Genomic DNA, 13,442 nt, shown 5'->3' on the forward strand with positions numbered 1-13,442 from the left:
CGTCACACCTCGCGGGGGTTCCCGCTGGTGGTATTTTTGGGGGTATGACAGTTTTGTATCAGAGCCGCTGGTTATAGTGAACTAGGTTTTAAAACGTTTTCATAAAACCAGACTATAACCGAACAATACTGAAAACGACCACGACACTCAGCTCCAGATTACAAGGTTCGTCTTTTGTTTACTTTATGCATTACCTACCTAGTGTACATACACTCACGACCTTGCATGAAACTACATACTTGACACTATGATATGACTACATGTGCTGCTTGTTTATGTTATGATGCTTGATAGTGTGATACTACCCTTAGACTTTCATGATTCCTAGTTCTGTGATATCCTTCGTTTTGTTACTCGAACATGGGGAACCTTTTAGCACGGATGAGGAGGAACTGAGATGAACATGCCAACTGCATTATTATTATGGGTGCACACATAATAATAATATGGAGTGCATGTGAGTCCCAGTGAGGCCTAACAAATGTGAAAGGAGTTTTGTTCCATTACCTGACACAATGGTAGAATCCCTAGCCTATAGAGGACATAGTGATGATTGGCTTCTACTCAATCACAATCCTTATTTTTTTCCCTCTTCCTATATAGAATCATGAGCGGACGTGGCGGATGTAACGGTGGACGTGGAGGTGGCCGCGGCGGTGGACGTGGCAACACTATTATGACTCAGGCAGAGTTGACGGATCTGATTAACACGCATGTGGCTGATGCTTTGGCAGCTCAGCAAGCTGGTACGATACATACCAGACAAAGCATAATCCTTAGTTATTTTACTCAATTCTCATTCGTGCGTCGTGCTTCCTTTTTGTTTTAGGTCAACCTATGAACCAAAATCAGAACAATCCACCTGTGTGTCCGTTCAAAACGTTCATAGATTGCAAGTCGCAGACTTTCAGCGGAGCCGAAGGTCCAGAGGGACTACTCCGTTGGTTTGAGAAATCTGAATCCGTCTTTGCTATGTGTAACTGTCCAGTTGGGGACAGGGTGAAGTTTGCTTCTAGCACCTTGGAGGATGGTGCCTTGACTTGGTGGAATGCTCAGGTGCAGATGCTGGGCTTTGAGATGGCAAAGGCTACTACTTGGGATGATTTTAAGGAACTGATGAGAGAGGAGTAATGTCCTCGTGAAGTGCAAAAGTTGGAGAACGGATACTACAACTTGAAAATGGTGGGGTCAGAAATCGAAGCTTATACGAAACGGTCTCATGAGCTAGCGAACATGTGTCCTAACCTATCACGACCACCACACCGGAGAATCGAACTGTACATCAAAGGTTTAGCGCCACAAGTCAAGGGCTTGGTTACTGCAGAGAATCTTGATAATTTACCACGGATCATCCGATTAGCTCACAAGATCACCGATCAAGAGGTGGAGCGTGGCTCGCTGCCACCACGTGCTGCTACTACCACTACTACTACCCCCGCCACTAACAACAAGCGTAAATGGAATGACGCGGATAAGGTGACGAACTCAAACTAGTCGCAGAAGAAGCCTGACAACAGCAATAGTCGCAGCTTCAGCCAGTCATCCTCGGTCAACCAGAATCAGAACAACAGTCAAACTTTGGGCTCTTATGCGGGAAAACAGCCAAAATGCAGCAAGTGAAGCTACCACCACTATGGCTCGTCTAACCGAACATGTCAAAGGTGTGACAAGGTGGGTCACTTGGCGAAAGACTGTAGAGCTCCATACTCAAAGCAGCAACAACAACAGTATCAGCCTCAGCAACAACAACAGCCCCAACAACAGCAACAGAGACAGCAACCCCAGCAGAATCGGGGTAATCAAAGGGGATGTTACCAGTGTGGCAACGAAGGGCATTTCAAGAAGGATTTCCCACAACTGAATCAGAACGCTAACAATAACGAGAACAACAATCACCAGAACAACAACAACAACAACGCGGAAACAACAACAATGGAAACAATGGTGGGAATGGCGCTCGTGGGAGAGTGTTTACAATTGGAGCTAGTGATGCTAGGAGCGACGGCAATGTTGTGACCGGTACGTTTTCTGTTATCGATATTTTCGCCTCTGTATTATTCGACTCTGGTGCCGACTGGAGTTATGTGTCTTTGGGGTTCAACCGATAGTTAGGGTTAACCCCAACACCTCTCGAAACCAAACACGTAGTGGAATTGGCGGATGGTAAGTCAATTGAAGCCTCACACATTTACTTAGGGTGCAAACTTGATCTCTTGGGTCAAGTGTTCGACATTGACCTTCTTCCCATCACTCTTGGTAACTTTGATGTAGTCGTGGGCATGGACTGGTTGTCCAAACACCGAGCTGATATACTTTGTAAAGAGAAGGTCGTACGCATACCTCTCCCTAGTGGAGAACCGCTGTCTATTCAGGGTCATTGAAGTGGTGCAACTGTTAGTATCATTTCAGCCATTAAAGTCCAGAAGTGTTTGCGGAAGGGCTACCCTGCTATTCTTGCGCTTGTTACTGATACTCAGCCCGAGGACGAGAGAATTGAGGATCTACCAGTTGTTCGTGAGTTTCCTGACGTTTTCCCCGAGGAACTTCCAGGCTTACCTCCACACCGTCAGGTGGAGTTTCAAATTGATCTTACACCAGGAGCAGCCCCGATTGCTCGCGCCCCTTATCGTCTTGCACCAGGGGAGTTGCAAGAACTGTCTAATCAATTCCAAGAACTGTTGGATAGAGGCTTTATCCGACATAGTTCTTCGCCATGGGGAGCCCTAGTTCTGTTCGTGAAAAAGAAAGACGGGTCTTTTCGCATGTGTATTGATTACCGTGAGCTCAACAAGGTGACAGTCAAGAACTGTTACCCTTTACCTCGCATCGACGATCTGTTTGACCAGTTGCAAGGGTCAAGCTTCTATTCGAAAATCGACTTAAGGTCGGGCTATCATCAGATGAGAGTCCGAGAAGAGGATGTTCCTAAGACAGCCTTTCGAACACGGTACGGCCATTACGAGTTCCTGGTCATGCCATTCGGGTTAACTAACACACCAGCGGTATTCATGGATCTCATGAATCGTGTGTGCAAACCGTATCTCGACGATTTCGTCATTATGTTTATCGATGACATTCTGATCTACTCTAAGAGCAAGGAGGACCACGAATAGCACTTGCGTCTTATCTTGGAGCTCCTGAGGAAGGAGCAACTTTATGCGAAATTCTCCAAGTGCGACTTCTGGATTCGAAAAGCACACTTCCTTGGTCACATAGTTAACGAGCTGGGAATACATATGGATCCTGCTAAAATCGAATCTATCAGAAACTGGGCAGCACCAAAGAATCCTATGGAGGTGTGGCAATTTCTTGGTCTCGCTGGGTAATATTGAAGATTTATTGAGGGATTTTCGAAGATTGCTCAACTTCTCACCGCTCTAACACAGAAAGGTGTCATGTATTCCTGGGGAACGAAACAGGAAGACGCCTTCCAGCTTCTAAAGCAAAAACTCTGCAGTGCACCCATATTGTCCTTGCCTGATGGGACAGATGGTTTCGTGGTATACTGTGATGCTTCTATCCACGGTCTCGGTTGCGTGTTGATGCAACGCGAGAAGGTGATTGCCTATGCTTCCCGACAATTGAAGGTCCACGAGAAGAATTACACGACTCACGACTTAGAGTTGGGAGTCGTGGTCTTTGCACTAAAAATCTGGAGGCATTACTTGTACGGTACTAAATGCACTATTTATACCGACCACAAGAGTCTCCAGCACATCTTTGACCAGAAGGAGTTGAATATGCGACAACGACGCTGGGTGGAACTCCTGAATGATTACGACTGTGAGATCAAGTATCTTCCAGGGAAAGCAAACGTTGTAGCTGATTGCCTTAGTCGCAAGGAAACAAAACCTAAACGTGTTAGAGCTTTGCAGCTCACCATTCACTCTAGCCTTCCTGACCAGATCCGTTCTGCCCAAACTGAAGCATTGAAGGAGGGAAACCTTAAAGCTGAATCCTTGCGAGGCATGGAAAAACAGCTCACAGAAAAATCGGACGGTATTCGCTATTTCGTGGAGCAAATATGGATTCCCTCATACGACGACCTTAGAGAGCTTGTAATGGACGAAGCGCACAAGTCACGATATTCTATTCATCCGGGTTCTGATAAGATATATCAGGATCTAAAGACCTTCTACTGGTGGCCGGGCATGAAATTCCACATAGCGACATACGTGAGCAAATGTTTGACTTGTGCAAAAGTCAAGGTGGAATATCAGAAACCATCTGGTCTGCTTCAGCAACCAGAAATACCCATGTGGAAATGGGAACAAATTGCCATGGATTTTGTCACTGGTCTGCTTAGAACTCAAAGCAGGAATGATACCATTTGGGTGATCGTCGATCGTCTCACGAAATCAGCACACTTCCTTGCGATCAAAGAAACTGACAAGTTTTCGTAGCTTGCTGGCATTTATCTGAAGGAGGTGGTCTCTAGGCACGGAGTGCCAACCTCCATCATTTCTGATCGTGATTCGCGTTTCATATCCGATTTGTGGCAGGCGATGCACAAATCATTTGGCTCACGTCTTGATATGAGCACTGCTTATCACCCTCAAACGGAAGGTCAAAGCGAACGAACCCCATCCAGACACTTGAAGACATGCTGCGAGCATGTGTAATCGACTTTGGTAAAGATTGGGAAAGACACTTGACCTTGGTAGAGTTTTCCTACAATAACAGTTACCATTCTAGTATCCAGGCAGCTCCGTTCGAGGCATTATACGGACGGAAATACCAATCTCCTCTTTGTTGGGCTGAAGTGGGTGACAGCTAAATTACAGGTCCAGAACTTGTACTTGAAACTTCTGAGAAGATTGTCCAGATCCAAAATTGTATGGCGGCAGCGCGTGATCGCTAGAAAAGCTATGCTGACAAGCATAGGAAACCCTTGGACTTTGCAATAGGCGATCACGTCATGTTGAAAGTTTCACCACGGAAGGGTGTGGTGCGCTTTGGGAAACGCGACAAGCTTAATCCGCGCTACGGTGGGCCATTCACAATGCTGGAGCGAATCGGCAAAGTGGCTTACAAACTCGAGTTACCTGATGAATTAGGTAACGTTCACAATGCCTTTCATGTCTCAAACCTAAAGAAGTGTTTGTCTATAACAACTCTCCTAAATTTTTCGACACCCTAAAAATAATTAAAATGTCCCAATATGTCCTAAGATACACCCCATATGCTAAAACGGGCCCTGAATACCTTTAATTTAATAAAATAAAAAATAAAAACGAAATTCAAAGGGTCGTCGCGGGGCTCAACGCCCTTGGCTACTTCAGTCGCGGGGCGCGACGGCCTAGCCACCGGGCTTAACCTGGTGCCGCTATGTGTCAGACTCGTGTCGAAGCAACGTGTCAACTCAGCCAAGCTAGGGCCTACCCTAGCTGGCATCGCGGGCCGCGAAGCCCTTCATGGTTTCCGTCACGGGGCACGACGATGAGTCTGATTAGCCCTATAAATGGATTCGCAAGGCCTTCAGTCTAAATTCGCACCAAATCTCTTTCTCTCTCGAAATTCTGAAAGAATTAACATAATTTCCGGGTATAATACCCCCTAATTAACGAAGTTCTGCCCCGCTGTAAGTATCATAACCCCGATTACGTATTAGATATGCTGCCCGATTGATCCAGGGTTCCGTAACGGCTGTCGTGGTTCTGCCCGACGTAGTCGTTGGAATGCCGTCTCGGGGAGGGTATTCCTAATGTAAATATTGGGTTATTATACTAACGCGTGTGCATTTGTGTAAATTATAGATAATCCCCAGGAAATTCTTAAAGGAAACCCTAAGAGAGCAATGTGAGTAATCTCCTTTTTGTTAACTGTTTTTACAAAACCTCACTTAATTAATAATATATTAAACAGTAATTGAGTATTTGTATTCTTCAATTATCGTCGGTATGTTAGGGTTTTGTATACAAAATTTGTTACTACATTGTGAGTAGTAACATGATCACAAGTCGGGTTAACAGAACCGTGGGTGGTAATTAAAGTAGATGGAAACAAATGTAATTGCGCGACCGCCCTCAATACTGTACAATGGTTTTTACTAAACTTGATTAAACTGGGATTCACTCACCTGTATTTCTCACTGACAAAATGTTTTTAAATGCGTTTCAGGTAACAAAATGTGAAAGCCAAATAGAAGCCAGCTGGACAGCACTGAAGGCTTGGAAAAGTGGCTATAAAGTTACCTAAAATAAAGATGATGTTTTTATCTAAATAAAATAGGGTTTATCCCTATAAAATGTGTATACTTGAAACTTGGGATTTTCACATGTGTTTAATATTATAAAAGCGTGGTATTTTACTCTGATAAAATATTTCCTAACTACGGTCCTGATGTAATTTCCACTGCCAAAATGATAAACACCGATACCACCGAAATGGCCGCGGTCGCCCGTTCCCAGATAATTAGGGGACGGGGGTTGCGACAGAAGGTGGTATCAGAGCTAAGCCACTGATTCAGCCATAGAAGTGTTCTGTTGACACTAAGATATTATTCAATATGTTAGGAAATTTTCTACGGAACTACGTGCATATCTGTATATTATTATTGTGTGTTATTTGACTATTTGTTAGTTTACAGTATGAGCGACCAAGGACCTTCCGACGCCTACCGTCAGTTGTCCAGCTCGCCTAGGAGCGAAGGCACCTCTTCACAGCCTACCCTCTCAGTGTATTCAGTTGACAATGAAGATGGGATATTCTTGTTTAAGGCTCAGTCTGAAGAGCCATTCCCTTCTAAAAAGAGAGGATGGTTCAGTAGGGGAGCACATGAATATAGGAAGAGAAAGAAAAAGTTGCAACAACAGCGTGCTGTAGCAGCCGCCAAAAGAGAAACAGATGCCCACACATAGTATATGTTTAATAGGAGTCTAGCAAACTTTCATATCCTAGCAACCACAGCTGCCGACCCTAACCTTGAGCAACTCATAGCACCCAACCATTACCACTGTTCCCTACCCAGCCAATGGAAATAGAAAACAACCCAGAAAACCAATTCACAGCACCAGCCTTTGACCCGGCGGAGATACCTAGAATTCCAGCACCCAATCCCTTAGACCCAGACTATGACCCGTGGTTAGATGAACATAGGGATTACTAGCAGTGTTACCCAATACAAGAAGACGAACCCATGCCGAACCTAGCAGCCTTCCCAGGTTTGGACCCTCTAGATCCCTACTATGATAGCGATCAGTACATCAAGGAAATTTTAGAGAATCCATACTCGTACCAGGAACCCATGCCCCAGTTCCCAAACCCAGTCCCAGCACCTGCACCCCCAATGAGCGTAGAAAATGTGCAAGAGCTCCAAACCTTCAGTGAGGAGATTTTAGAAAGTAGCGAGAGGATGAGGCAGGTCGGAGAGCAACTCGTCTGGAAGTATGACGAGCGCAATATGGAGTTTTGGATGAACCCATATCAGTGATGGTGGTGGTAGTAATAATATATATATGTATATATATATATAATATGTGTGTATGTTTGAAAAAAAAGAAATATCTAAATATATAGCTATAGATGCCTACTAGTATTGTGATTTTATTTCAGTTTTACTGTAATATATATGGATGCGTAGTATAAGAAAGAGTAAGTCGCAATGTTCGACGTTTTTGATCAATATGCATGTCATATGATTGGTTGTGTTAAATGTTATCTTGTGATATTAATACGTGGTAAATGTTTAAAATTCAGATGGACACCAAAGTGAACCAGGAAAACCAGAATGACAATAACCCGAATAATGATAACCTGAACAACAATAACAATGGAAAACAAGTGGATAACAGTGCCGTACAACACATAGTGGCACAAGGGATAATAGATACAATGCCATATATTATCAAAACAGTTAGCGAAGCGGATAATAAAAGTAACCATAGCAGTAAGCGACCCACTGAACCGGAACACAGCGTAAACAATGGACCCATACTTCAAGTGCCCATTCCCAAAAGAAGAAGAACCATATCTTATGGTTGTTCTTATAAAGAATTTTGGTCTTGTAAACCAATGGAATTCTCGGGCAATGAAGGGGCCGTTGTAGCTCTACGTTGGATAGAAAAGACTGAGGCTGTTTTAAAAATAAGCAAGTGTGCGGAAGAGGATAAGATAATATTTGCTTCCAATCTGTTTAAGAACTCAGCCTTAGAATGGTGGAACACTATCCTCCAGTCTAGGGGAAGTGATAGGGTTTACAATATGGAATGGGAGGAATTTAAGAACATGGTGGAAAGGAAATTATGCCCTCCCAATGAAAAAGAACAGATAGCAAATAAGTTCTTAAACCATAGAATGACTGGAGTGGATAGTAAGGGGTACACTAAATTATTCTCTGAATATGCTAGAATAGTACCAACTCTTGCATTACCAAACCAGTATTAATCTCCCGTTATATCTGAGATTAATCAGTGAGATTAGGCATGTAGTCAAGGCAGCTAGACCTCAAACCGTAGAAGAAGCTGTAGAACTAGCAAACACCTTGACTCGCGTACTCGAGAAGAAGACCAGAGAAAGAACCTAGCTCAAAGACTTACCCAAGAATTTCGTTATGGAAATTCTAACCGTGGGAAAAATGTAGGTTCACCTCTGCACCCTACTGCAAAGCCTGCAAGAAAAAGCATTCGGGAAAATGCTCCACTTACTGCAATTTCTGCAAGATACCAGGGCACAAGGAAGAAGATTGCAGGAAGAGACCTAATAATGGGATGTGCTTCAACTGTGGAGAAAAGGGTCATATCAAACCAAACAGTATCAAACTAGTTCCAGCCATGGGCAATAAGACTACCAAAAATGCTAGAGCATTTGTTCTGACGGCAGATGAAGCCAAGATGATTCCAGACGTGATAGCCGGTACGTTTTTAGTTAATGATGTTTCTACTAAAATATTATTTGACTCTTGTGCGAACCAAAGTTTTATTAATACTTCATTTTGCAAACTTCTCAATCTACCATTAACTAAACTCCTACAAGAATGTCTAGTAGAGACAACAAATGGAGAAACCATTAAGATTTCTGAAATCTTGTAGGGAGCAAGAATAGAATTTCCAAATCAAAAATTTATTGCAAACCTTTATCCAATGAATTTGGCAGGATTTGATGTTGTATTAGGAATGGATTGGTTAATAGCCTATAAAGCCAGTATTTTATGTGATCAAAAGTCAATTCAAGTAAATTCACCAATGGGTGAAAAGATCACAATTAAAGGAGATAAGCCATCTAGATCCACGAAATTCATCTCCGTGATGAAAACAGCAAGTTATATAAGAAAAGGATCATTAGTGTATTTGATTTCCATAATCACTAACACTAAAGGAAAAGAACTAAAAGATATTCCAGTAGTATCTCAGTTTTCTGATGTATTTCCAGAAGAATTACCAGGACTACCTCCGGACAGGGAAGTTGAATTCAGAATCCACCTGCTACCAGGAACAGCGCCAATTGCCAAAGCACCTTACCGTTTGCCACCCGTAGAAATGCAGGAACTAAAGAAACAGTTAGACGAATTGTTGGAGAAAGGATTCATACAGCCAAGTTCCTCGCCATGGGGAGCACCAATCTTATTCGTTAAAAAGAAAGACGGATCTATGCATATGTGCATTGAGTACCGCGAATTGAACAAGGTCACGATTAAAAATCGGTATCCATTACCGAGAATCGATGATCTGTTCGATCAATTGCAAGGAGCTTGATTTTTCTCTAAAATCGATTACGGTCAGGATATCATCAATTAAAGGTACAGGAGGAGGTGATGGGTGGTCCGTTGGACAACCCTTAATCATGTTAAAAGACGAATTAATCCTTCACTTAATCGCGTAAGTATCTTGAATTAGATGACTACGGTTGCTTATGTTTCAGGTGCAGTTCAGGAGCTAAAAAGGGATAAAACGCAGCTTTGGAAGGTTTGGAGGTGAACGGGTCGTGCGTGGGAGGAATGAAGAAACAAAACACACAAGTCAGGGCTCCACCGTAAATTACGGTGGCCACCGTAATTTACGGTGGCCCTGAAAATCATGCATGCCTACCGTAACTCAGTCTCTTCCCACCATAACACTTTGAAGACCACCGTAAGTTACGGTGACATCGTAATTTACTGTGGATGCTGCGAGGAAATTCGTAACTGCCTCATTTAATCAGTTTTTGGGTGTCTTTTCACATTATCTCATCATTGGACGTTTCTCTGGCATCTTAGGGGCGATTTTGGCTGATTTTACTTGGTTGCAAACATTTCTAAACATTTGGTTGATGTTTTTGATCGGCATGAACATTAAACTTGTTGCTATGATGATTCACCAAGCTATGTGTGGCTAAACTTATGGTGATCATCCTGAATTGAAGGTTTGTCTATGACTTTTGTGTTTGGATTCGTATTTCTAGAATAATAGACTTGCAATGTTTGTTTGTTTATTATGGTGTGTGAATGTTTGTTTTTAAATTGTTGATTGATGTTATGATCATATTCTAAACCGTACGTTCTTGGTGTCCCTGACAATCGAGATATCATGGGAGGGATTAGGGTTGGATATTAGTCAATTGGTTATCGGGTAACAACCTCGCGTTTTCATAATCCAAGTACTTAGTTCCCTTTTATCACGAACAAACAATCATACATGAATCATGTCTATGTGATTCTTTCTAGTGAATTTAAACACAATTGTCAAAAGCAAACCGGAAGTTTAAGATGGTCGCTTTCTCCTAATCTGCTTTACAACCAACCTTTGATTTGAGTTATTTAGTTAATTTTAGTTTTAAAATCAAACAACCCAAATTGTTGATTTTTTACTTTCTGCAAATTAGGTTAATTTTAGTTAAAGTGAAAAGCTATAAAATCAACACATTTTCCACATACTTCCTGAGTTCGATACCCATTCACCACTAGCTATAGTTGTTATTTGGATTAAATTTGCGTTTACCTACGACAACACGTCAAATTTTGGCATCGTTGCCGGGGAGTAGTGCGCAACGTGTGTTAATTTAGTAGTTTTGTTTTTGTTATTTTCGGGTTTACGCTGGTTGTGTTTAGTGTGCAGGTACTTTCAGGTGTATGCATGCATACTAGAGGCTCTCACAAGTCGTCACCACTATCATTTGATCCGGAAATCGAGAGGACGTTAAGGCAAAACAGAGTGTTATTACGAGAAAACAGAATTGTTGGTTCACCTACTTCACCTATTACACCAAGAGACATCATGCAAGAATCTCAAGTACCACCCACAACGGGTCAAACGACCTCAACTTTCACACCTACTGCCACACAACCATCACCAAACACCACTATACCTAACACCATTACCGAAGTCAGACCAACCAATGCCATGCAACCAATCACTACCCAAGTTGCACCCGCTATTACCTTTAACCCTTCTACCACAATCCCACCACTTTCCCATTTCTTTCCCCCAACTACGGGTCAATCATCCTCTAACTTCACAATCGCACCAAATTCAACTATTATGCATGCTACGCCATCTTTTAGACCATAAAACCAATCGGGTTTCCAATATTCAACTCTTCCCTTTGGGCAATCTTCGGGAATTTAAGGGGATGGATACGACGATGGGTATGAAGAGGAGTTTCGGGGATATGAAGAGGAAAATTTTTACTATGGGGGTGATGGAGGATATTTGGGATTACAGGGCGAAGCGGGTCAGCAAAGTCAACCAATTCAACAATTTCAAAATATGAGTAGACTACCGGTTGGCGTGCAACACATTAGACCACAAGGGCCACAATTGCAACGACCTACACCGCTACATCAAGTGCGGCCTCAAAACATGCAACCTCAATTTCAAGGGCCTATTCAACAACCAATGCATCAACATCAATATCAACCACAGTTTGCTCCTCAAGGGCCTATGCAAGGGCAAATGGGTCAACCAAGAGCACCATTAGGTGCCCCGCAAAGACATCAAAGGGAAGTAGTACGGGGAATTGAAGCTCACTTCCGGCCCATTATCACTAACAATCCTTCGCCGGTAGTCATTCCTCATCGTGCGGATGGAAGAACCTTTGAAGTTAGAACAACCGCTCTCCAAAGTTTACCAAAGTTCAAAGGGTTAGCAACGGAAGAACCCTACTTTCATTTGGAGACATACGACTCCATTTGCAACACTATTGGAGGTCAAGGGTTTTCTGCGGATGATGTCAAGTTGGTTCTTTTCTAGTTTCCCTAGAGGATAAAGCAAAGAGATGGTTTCACACATTGCCCTCCGCGTCCATTTTTACATGGGCCGACATGCAGCAAATATTCTTAGATGAATACTATACTTCTCAAAAGACCAACGATGCTAGAAGAGGTTTGAGAAGTTTTCAACAACAATCGGGGGAGATGTTTCATGAAGCCTTCGAAAGGTTTAATGTGATGTTACGAAATTTCCCTCATCATGGGATCCAACTTTGGGAATTGTTGAATGCGTTTCATGAAGGGTTGAGTTCGGATGATGCACGGGATCTAATGTCAATCACCAATGGTACATTCGGTACTAACTATGAACATGTTGATTGGGCATTTTTAGAATAAATGACAGTGAACTCGAAGAGGAAAGCTCAATCTTCAAGGCGAACAAGGCATGTGACACAAAGGCCACAAGTGCATGGAGTAAAAGTGGCAATGTTCAAACCACAAACCAAGTGTACAACGTGTGCACTAATTGCAATGAAATAGGCCATATCGCGGAAGTTTGTGTACTGGGAGTGGTTGATGAGCAAGTAGAAGAGGTTAATGCAATTCAAGGAGGGGGTGGTCGAAATTTCAACATGAACTCCAACACATACCACCCTGGGTTACGAAATCATCTGAATTTTCGCTATGGGAATGCGGCGAACCAAGCTAACCCAAACTTTCAAGGAGCTCAAGGTAATTTTGCACCTCGTCAACAATACAATCAAGGCAATTATCGGGGTGGAAGCAATTATGGTTATCAAGGGCAATTCCAACAAACAGGTCAAGGTGGTTCGGGCCAAAGCTCATCAAGCGGGAATGAAGTCATGGATATGCTTCGGGCTATGCAACAAGATATGCAAAAGCGGAATCAACTCGATGAAGTCCGGATGCAAAAGGATGAAGTTCGTCACAAGAGCATCCAATCACTAACAACTCAAATGGGTCAATTGGCGACCGATGTGGCGGAGTTGAAGAAAAACAAGGGTCAACTTCCTAGCGACACTAAGGTAAATCCTTCGCATGGTTCGTCACGAGCTAACAATGTTAATATTAATCATGTTAGTGTTTTGAGAAGTGGCAAAGAATTTAAGGCCAATTTGTCACCGGGTTTGGTCGAGGGGGTAGTTGAGGATGTCACAGGTAATGAAAGTGACGATGATGTTTCGCCGGTTACACATAAAGAATCAAATGTTAATAAATCGGGGTTGGGTGAAAACGAGAAAAGTGAAAAAGTGGAGGGTGAACCGAGTCAAGTCCCATTTCCATCGGCCTTACTTGG

The sequence above is a fragment of the Helianthus annuus genome, chromosome 7 (assembly GCF_002127325.2).
Source record: "Helianthus annuus cultivar XRQ/B chromosome 7, HanXRQr2.0-SUNRISE, whole genome shotgun sequence".
NCBI classification, from domain to species: domain Eukaryota; kingdom Viridiplantae; phylum Streptophyta; class Magnoliopsida; order Asterales; family Asteraceae; genus Helianthus; species Helianthus annuus.